Here is a 9146-nt window from a genome sequence, read left to right as displayed (position 1 = left end):
ATGACAGTAGCATAATAAAGTAAAGGGATACAACCAACTTGACTGAGTCTGAACTTTAGTCTTGAAATATTCTTGCTTGAGAGATTGACAAGGACATGAATCTTCTTGAGAGATTGACAAGGACATGACAGGAAAAGAAAACGGAGCTGGAAAGGAAGTTAGATTATTTATTAAATATTTAGTGTGACTGTGCTTGAGGTAGAGTAATTCTTATTGCTGTTCATTCTGGTCTGTCTGCCCCTTGCCTTTCTGCAGGTCACTGCCAGCTGAGGTGTTTGCCTGACTGCTCTTTAAATATCTGGAATGATTTGGCTCAATGAAAAACACACACTCTTAAACGCAGGTTATAGTAATTTCGTGCTTTCTTTAGAGGACACACTGGTTTAGAAGTTCTTGTCCCTGCTTACAAAAGGATTACTTCTGACCCAGGGGAGTTGCCTGGCCCAGTTCCCAGCACAGCCCCGGAAGTGCTTGGCACTGTGGTGAGGGACCAAGTATCTGAAGATCAGAAGAGAGAAGCAGGACCTTCCTGGGACAGGACTGCCTCTTACAGAAAGACACAGGCAGCCCAAGGACAGGCCTGGCATCCCATGGGTGTGGCTTCCACCTGCCAAAGAGATGATGATCTTTCCCTCTCCTTCCCATCACCATTCTGCAGTTCATCAGGACTCTTTTAATGTGATGCTACAGCTTTTTCTGTGGATGCTGTGCATCACTGACCATAAGATATACCATGCATTAAAAAATGTCTATTTGTGGCATATTTTTAATTTGGATTCATTTTTAATCTGAATCATTCTACTGATACAATTTAGAGCATGACATGCTAAGGAGTTGCCTCAGCATAACAGTGGAAAGAGTGTAGGAAATAATTCCTGGAGTCCAGAAAGGAGGGGCAAGGAGAGGAAAACTCTTCTAAACTGGCTTTGCAGCAGAAGGAAAAAACCAGTGGTGTTCCATCTGTCTCCTACAGAAAAAGCAGTAGGGTTTTATTTCAAAAAGAACTACCTTAGAGAGGCTTCTCTCTTCAACTGGCACAGCTGAGCGAGCTGCAGACTTCTGTGGGGCATGGGGATGAGGGACCAGCTGGGTCTGGAAGATGTGACTTGCCTAACCACTCCAAAGACACAGCCACCACAACAAATCCAACTTTTCTCCGTAGAAGACTACATCTATAATGTGTCTTCACTAGTCTGATATAGCTGATATTGGTATATGCAAAACTCTTATAAACTTGAAGGAGATTTGGCCTTTTCATGTACTGCTCAGACAAGCACAGAGCTGTCTGAAAGGATCTGCAGATATTGTGTTAGAAAGGAGTCCTGAGGTATCAAGAGCTGTAACACAGTACCCTAACCTGCATGGTGGGCCAAAGACATGCATGAATGTCTTTGAAGAAGCAGCATGTTGGTATTACAAGCCTTTTAAAGACAATTTCTCTCAAGAGAAAAAACACTTCTCCAATCTCAGCTATTGTAAAATACAGACTTGGCAGATTTTTTTATCTTGGCTCTAGTATGTCAAATTTATGGGTTTGATTCAGAAACATCTTGCAATTTTATGGCCTGGGGGTTTTGTTGCTATTTTTATTTTGTTTTCAAACAAAGGAGGTCAAACTAATTGAGGAGAATGGTGCTTCTGGGGTTGGAGTATATGAAAGATTCATTCACTCTTATTCATGTTCTCCTTTACAGTTACAAGGCATAAACTATCTACCATAGCAAACCTTATTAAAAGAGGAAGGGCTCTCAGAACTGGTCTTGCTTTCCTGTTAACTGTCTGTTGTTCTACAGCTTTCAGTTGTAAATCAAATGCAGCAGTAAAACCGTCTAACATTAACATAAATATGTTTTGGACAAAGCAGATAATGTTATACCATGTACCAGATCAAAAATACGTGTAAGCTGTGGAGCCAAAAGCATCTCTCAGGTGTTGGAAGTTTTAGTGACTTTGCAAGTATCTGTTTAAATTCCAGACAGCCTTAAGTTCTTCAGACTCCAAAGGCAGCCATTTGAAAACAAACTGATCTGGTCATCATTCTAGTGAGGTGTGTCAAAACAGCCCTTACCAATGGAGGGTGCATGGAAATTCCTATCTAGTAGATGGATTTCAGGCCTTGACTTTGACCCTTCATATTTCTAAAGTTCCTGGAGTTTTCAAACCACTCAAGAATAACAATTTGCAGTAAAATTTTTTTGTTTGGCCCTTTCAGAAAGAGTACCATGTAGCTGTCACGTGAGTCTATGAATGGGTGACTATTAAGACTATTAAATGATGTCTAATTAGATCAATAGTATTTGAAGGGTGTCTCTGTAGAGGAGAATTTAAACCCCAACTATCATCATCATAATTTTTGAGGAACTGTGTCTGGGGACAGATGAGCTATGGGCTCTGTCATTGCTTTGTTGTGTGACACAGAGCTGGTCACTGCACTGTGCTGTGTGTCAGTCTCTCTCTCTCCAAAGCAGGGAGGAGGATGCTGATCTTGGTAAAGCTATTTATGAAAATAGGAAGATATTAATACTTATTTATGCAATGTCCTATTTATGCAATCTAGTTCAGGTCAAATTTGGACATCTTGGAAAAAAATCTTCACTCTGTCAAGGGGAAATGTACCTGCAAAAGCTGCTGCAGGAGAGCTGCCAGACCAGAACAACAGCCTGAGCAGAAAGCCTCATGCATATGCTGCATACAGGTTCCTGATAGCTGTTCAGGTCCTGGTAGGATGATAGCTTTCTGCCTAAAAATGTCTTGGTTTTCATCTCTCAATTTTTTGGCACTTGTGTGGCAGTCACTTTGGAAGGGGCATCTGTAATTTCCTCCAGCAGTCTATAAGCCAGAGCTCATTTTCGCAGTCATCTGGTAGATGCTCCCAGCATGAGCAGTGTGTCACCTTCTGTCAAAGATGAGGCAGGGAGGGAAGGAGAGAGACAAAGAAGGAATAATCAATTAACAAGGCAAAAGGTTAAAAGCAGAGAAAAATTAGGCAGAAAAGGAGAAGAGAACAAGGAGTTCCATAAAAAAGAAACAGATGAAGAAAAAAGATTAGTGGAGGGAGGATAGCAATCCCTGTTATGCACTTAAAAGGCAAAGCATGCCTGTTCACAAGGCCTTGTGCAGGCTTTTTGTTCTTGTGGAATAGTGGCAGTTGGAGTTAGGCAAGGAGGCGTATCCCCAAGGAAGATCCCCCCAAAAGTGCTGACCTGCTTCTAGCTTAATCACTGCAAACATCACACAACTAATGAAAGAGCAGTGCCATTGCAGCTGCCAGGGCAGCAGCAGCTCACTGTGCTCAGGAAGTCCCACCATTTCTGATCTCTTACACAGTGGTGTAAATGGGGGAGAAATGTGGGCCAACCTAGACTGGAGCAGGGATAGGGATCAGTCTGCCAAGGTTTCTCTGAACAAGTATGGGCCATTCTTCAAGCTCATTAAATAGACTTACGTTTTAGCTCAGCTCCCAACAATGAGATTTAGCTGATTTCTTATTTTTACCATGTGTAAACCTTGTGTGAGTTGCTGGCTGTCAAAACTCTGGCTAGAAGTAGGGTAAAGTCTATCAGGTTACTGCTTTAGGAAAGAGCAGGCAGCTGAACATAACTTCTCTCCTGACCTTTTTAAAAGTGCCTCATGTCCATTTAGTCATAGCCATTCTAAGAAATATAACCCAGTCCTGAAAGTACCTTCATTTTCATAAACAGAATAATCATTTTTTTTTCCAGTGGACTGTTTTGAGACATTTTGCAAAAGGCAACCTAAACTAAGCGTATTTACAGTTAGTTGTCATTCCTTAAAAAAACACAGAAAGTTATGTTACAACAAAAGATTGTGGTTTTCATATGCTCTTCCACATACATATCTCTGCTGTACTATAGTATTATAAAAGCTACTAATTGCATATAAGGTATTGTAGTAGAGGAAGGTAGGGGTCTGGAAGTGAGGAAGGAGCCTGATTGTCCAGCCAGGAAGCAAACATGTATATATGGTATTGTTTGCCAGGAATCATAACATCTCTAAGCCCCTGGATATGCCTGCAAGCACACATGGCCCAGCAGCCACCCATTGGACATGTGAAATAGTGAGTGTGAAGCAAAGGTGGCAGGTTGAAGTGGGACAGTAAAGCAGGGGAAGGTTATAATAATCATTTAGCTGCATAAATTAGGAAGTTCAGAAATATTTTTTTTTTGCTTATGTATGGGTCTCACCCTCTGGAGGGACAGTGCTTGCATGTATGTCTACCAGACCATCTTTGTCCTCTTATTCACAACATGCCATACTACTGTATTCCCCTTTCAAGACACCAGGTAGTGTTCTGCCATGATGAAATGGATGCTGCGTAGCAGGAACCATTTAACCTGAAGAGAGATGGGCTCAGAGCCACAGGCAGCTTGCGGAGGGCACCATCCGACGACTGCGGGAAGAGGATACTCATTGCCTGCGAGTTCCGGGCCGCTGCTGCAGGGAGACTCTTGCAGTAGCTGGAAAGGGCCTGAGGAGGGTGAGAGTGAGCTCAAAATCCCTCGTTACAGATCCGGCTGGGCTGATCAGTTAACGTCTGGCGAAAGAGATTTTAATGAGATGTTGGACTTACATGGATACGAAGCATTTCTCTTGGAGGATCTTGAAGAGCTGTGTAGCTGGCAGCCTGCTAGTCCTGGCAGCTGTCTGGGTCCCAGCAGGGTTCCTTCTGCCACTACGAGGAAATTTCAAGGGTATTGTGTAGCCTCCTGCTATTTTATGCTGAGAAGTAGCCCCTGCAGGCATCACAGTAGAAGGCAACAGCTCTGAAAAATAAAGGACAGAATATTAACGTCACCTTCCTAAGTTTTAGCAGGGACTCTATCAGGCAACTGCAATATGGACAAGGATTCCCACGGACTGTTCCAGCTGGGTGCCTTAAACAGTCTGTGGAGGCTAAGTCACGCAGGAGGAACTGAGGGTGGTTCAAGGTCCTGTTTGACATGCTGGGGCAGTCATCTGCAGCTCAGGATAGACTGTACACAGCTGAAGCCATCCAGGCACATGTTAAGTCCAAAAAGACACTGTCCTTGGGAGGAAGGTGTTGGCAAAATAAGTGGCAGGGAGGAAAATCACAGACAACCGGTCCATCAGGCAAGAGGGGCCCTTCAGAAAGTCATGCACTTCTGACATTTTCCTTCAGATTTTATATTAAATCCCATACTATCTGGTCTTTGTCATAAAACTTAATGTGACAGCCTGTGCTTAAGGAAATCTTTTATCTTCATCATCTTTAAAGATAGCCTCCACCTTTCAGAAGAAGCACAAACCCCAGAAATCCTAAAACTACCAATACAAAAAAGCAAAATAAAAACAGATCTCATTATATACCTGGTGGCCATTTTTTATGTCAGTTTTGTGGTTGTCAACCTATTCCTTATATGAATTTTGCCTTCAGCACAGAAGTTTCAAAATTGCCTTGTCTCATGCTGGCACTGAGGAAGAGACCTTTGCAAATTCTCTGTAGTTATTGAACTGCAAACTGAGCATGTTTGAATTAAGGGAAGTATTCCTCATAATGAATTACCATGAAACATTTGTGCTTGTTCATCATGTCACTTGATGAATGTGTTTTACATAGATTTTATATAAAAGAGCAGGAGACATAAAGGGGCCTTGGGCAGCACCTTCTTCACCCATCCACGGATGACATGGGCTGCTTCTGCTCTAAGATCCATAACAGTGGACTCCAATGTGCTTAGAGTCTCCTATTTAGCTCTCTTTCTGGTAAACCCATGAAGGAAGGCAGTGGTTCAAGCGTGGACTGAATCCTAGACAGATGATGAGATGTCCTGCATTTTCAGGGCAGGCAATAAATTGTAACTGTTGTCCAGATCCCTTGCAGAACGGGAGCCCAGGACTGCGACTGTCCCCTGCTGGCTTGTAGGTAATGGTGGCCTCATGTACTACTGTGCATGTTCTCTGGTCCTTCTTCCCACAAAACATGCATTTCTTGTGCCCCATATCATGTTTTTCCTGAGTATATCCAAAAGCTAGGCTTTTCCTGGATACAAGGGAAAAAAATCACCAACCAACACCTATACATTAAAAAACTCGGCAAAGATAGATAGTCCATTTTATATGTAATTTTATTATTTATTGCTTAAGTACTTCTTAATCTGATTTTCCCATTTCATATTTTTCCTGCACTGTAAAGTTTTGGGAGTCATTCTTTAGTTTTGGTCTCTGTAAATAGAATTAGACACCTACCAAAGTGACACAAGTCTATCAAACAGGTACTAGCATCAAGGGATTTACTGGGCAAAGGAATCCTTAAGCTATACATGAAACTGTCAAATGGCTGATCTGGTAAAGTATACGCTGACTTAAGGGGAAATATTATAAAACTGTTTAGAGCCTTGAGAATGGTGAAGCATGAATTATGCTGATATATGTCCACATTACTCTTTTATTGAGAAAGATAAGGACAAAACGGGAAAATCAATCATATTCAAGCAATCCAGAACTACCAAATACATCTTCAACTGCATTAGGCAAGCATTTTTATCCATTTATGTAGACAAATACTTTGTCTTGGTCATAAACAAAATAAAATGTGTGTTTTTATCACTGGTCAGTTTAAGCTTTTCTGCAGACATAATGGAACAAAATGCCACAATAGCCTAAGGCTGCACATTTTGTCTGAGGAGCCAATACTTTCTTTTCTTTGTGCCTGAGTGAATATTTATCTTGGGAGGAAAAGGTTCTTTTACCTGGAAGCAAAATATTTCTCAGCGTTTTGGCTTTGATCTTAGTGCTGAACATATTTTTAGGAGGAGTGCAGTTAAAGAACTGTTCTGGAAACAAAACTAAAGTAGAATCTTTGAAACTTTAGTAATGTGAAATGCAAAAATCTAAATCTGTAGTATGCTTCTATGTAGCTGAGATGTTTTCTACCAGAAAGCTTTAGCAAAAACAACCCCTGAATCTGGGCACTTGAAAAACATATAATGCAGCCCTACTCTAGTTATGGAATTTAATCTATTTCTAGAGGGACCTGTGCTATATAATTCCACAGTTCACTAGCATTCTGTTTCTTATTTAAGAACACTCACTGAACCAAAGAAATCTAGGTTTGACTCAAACTAATTAAGCTTGTGAGGATTTACAAACATCAGTCAAAATCTTGCCAGCAGAATATTCATTGGAATACAGTGCAGAAACTCAAACCTCTCCCTGCAAATTGAACAGCTTTCCTTGGATCTCCAGCTAGGAGTATGAGGCTTAGGGGATATCTTTGATTTAAACAGGGATTTCCAGAGCACAAAATGGAAACAAAATGCTTAGGGACCAAAATGTTTTACAAACTTTTCCTGTTAGGCTGTTCTGAATGTCTGAAAGTATTAACAGCTGAACAGGTGATCAATTTACAGATGGAAAGCTGAAGTGCCTTAACCTGGCCTGTTTATGTACTCCTGACTTGGTGCCATGGTAAAGCAAAGCATATTAAGCTAAGCTAAATATATAGGGTTTATTCCTTAGTTGCAATGAGTCAGAGGCATGCAGATGGTTAGTTAAAATCTTTCTGATGATGAGTCAGCTTCTCAGACCACAGTAACTCAGTTGTTTGCAGTTAACCTTAATGCCTGTTGTGGTCTGACTGTACCCTTGCTAAACGATAAAACCCCAACAGTCTTAATTTTCCATTCCCTGAGCAATAATATTGCACCTGGCACCACACACAAAACACCTGGGTGTAACACAGCCCAAGAACGTTCTTCAGAGCCTACATGTCATACCATCATTTCAATTCCCATATCCTTTCTTGAATCTTGAGTGAGGTGGGAGGGTTTCAGTCTGGCAAACTTGTGTATTTTTATATCAACTCTGCGTCAGCCTGAAGAGCTGTGAACACGATTAAGGTTTAGTGACCCACTGAGCACTGAACATGCTTGCGTTCGTGGAACTGGCTCCTCTCTCTGAGTCTGCTTGACATTCACCAGCAGATGCCTTGTGCTGGTGAATGTCATGCAGACTCGGAGAGGAGAGCCAGTTCCATGAACGCAAGCATGGCCAGCCCATCTGTTACAAGATTCAGGCTCTTCGGCTTAAATCTGCTTCCTTCATGTAACTCGTGCTTCTGCTGGGTACAATCCTCATTAATGGATCCCTAACTTAATAAAACTCAGACTGGCTCTATTAGGAAGAAAATATGTGCTGAGCTGCAAGTTTTAAAACCAGATTATTGCTGATACTGGTGTTGAACTTATCCAGCATGCTCCACCTCTCACATGGTGTGCTGAAGGGTAAGAGATGCTCAGAGAATGATGGAGAGCAGGTTCCAGAGGGTGAATCCACTCCTGCTCAAGATGAAACCCACAAGTTGTGATGTAGGGCCTCTGGAAGCCTTGCACCTTAACAGAGATGCATCTGGAACTGGGTTGGGACAGGCTAGGATGTGAGATGACTGTATTCAGAGAAGTGAGTTGAACAGAAGATACTTCTGTTTTCTTCATAAGAATGTGATGGCATTATGAGTATTATGTAGGAGATATGAGTTATGTCAGAAGCTGTAGCACTTACTTAAGCCGTGGTATTCAGTGGTGTGTGCCATCAGACACGCCACATTCCAGTGATGAGAGTTCCCTAACTCTAGGAATGACCAGGAAATACTCAGCCCAGGTTTGTCCAGAGAGAAAAGCAGCTGGTGGGGGAAAGGGTCAGAGGCAAAGGGTCTGGATCACAGATGACAAGTTTCTTCCAGACAGCAGGAAAAGGAGTTTCAGAGGAAATTATGGATCCAAGCTGTCAGGAAAACTCTAACAAATACAGACCAATATGTGTGTTTCAATGATTTTCTTCAGCATTTGCCTTGACTTGAGCTAGAGGCCATGCAATACAGAACTCAACCTTCAATCAAACCCAGTATTTTTTAGTAAAGCCACTGCAATTGCTGGCTGTCTGACCTGTGTTAGATGACAGTCACCAAGGAGGGGTGAACGACGTCACTGTCATGATGCTACTGAAGATCCCAGTCTGCTCTTTTCAATGCTTCTTTACATATAGGTCATCTCTGTTAGCTATTAATTGTGCTCAGCACCAATTACTTCCACATTGTAACAAGTAATATAGTAGGCCTACACCTGCTCAAGTGCTTTCTGCACAAAGGTTATCATATTCAGTTCCTA

This window comes from Corvus kubaryi, unplaced genomic scaffold (genome assembly GCF_017639235.1).
Source record: "Corvus kubaryi isolate FWS band 111438036 unplaced genomic scaffold, C.kubaryi_AGA036_p1.0 137, whole genome shotgun sequence".
NCBI classification, from domain to species: domain Eukaryota; kingdom Metazoa; phylum Chordata; class Aves; order Passeriformes; family Corvidae; genus Corvus; species Corvus kubaryi.
The sequence above is the reverse complement of the archived record's forward strand: the minus strand, read 5'-3'. Positions refer to the sequence as shown.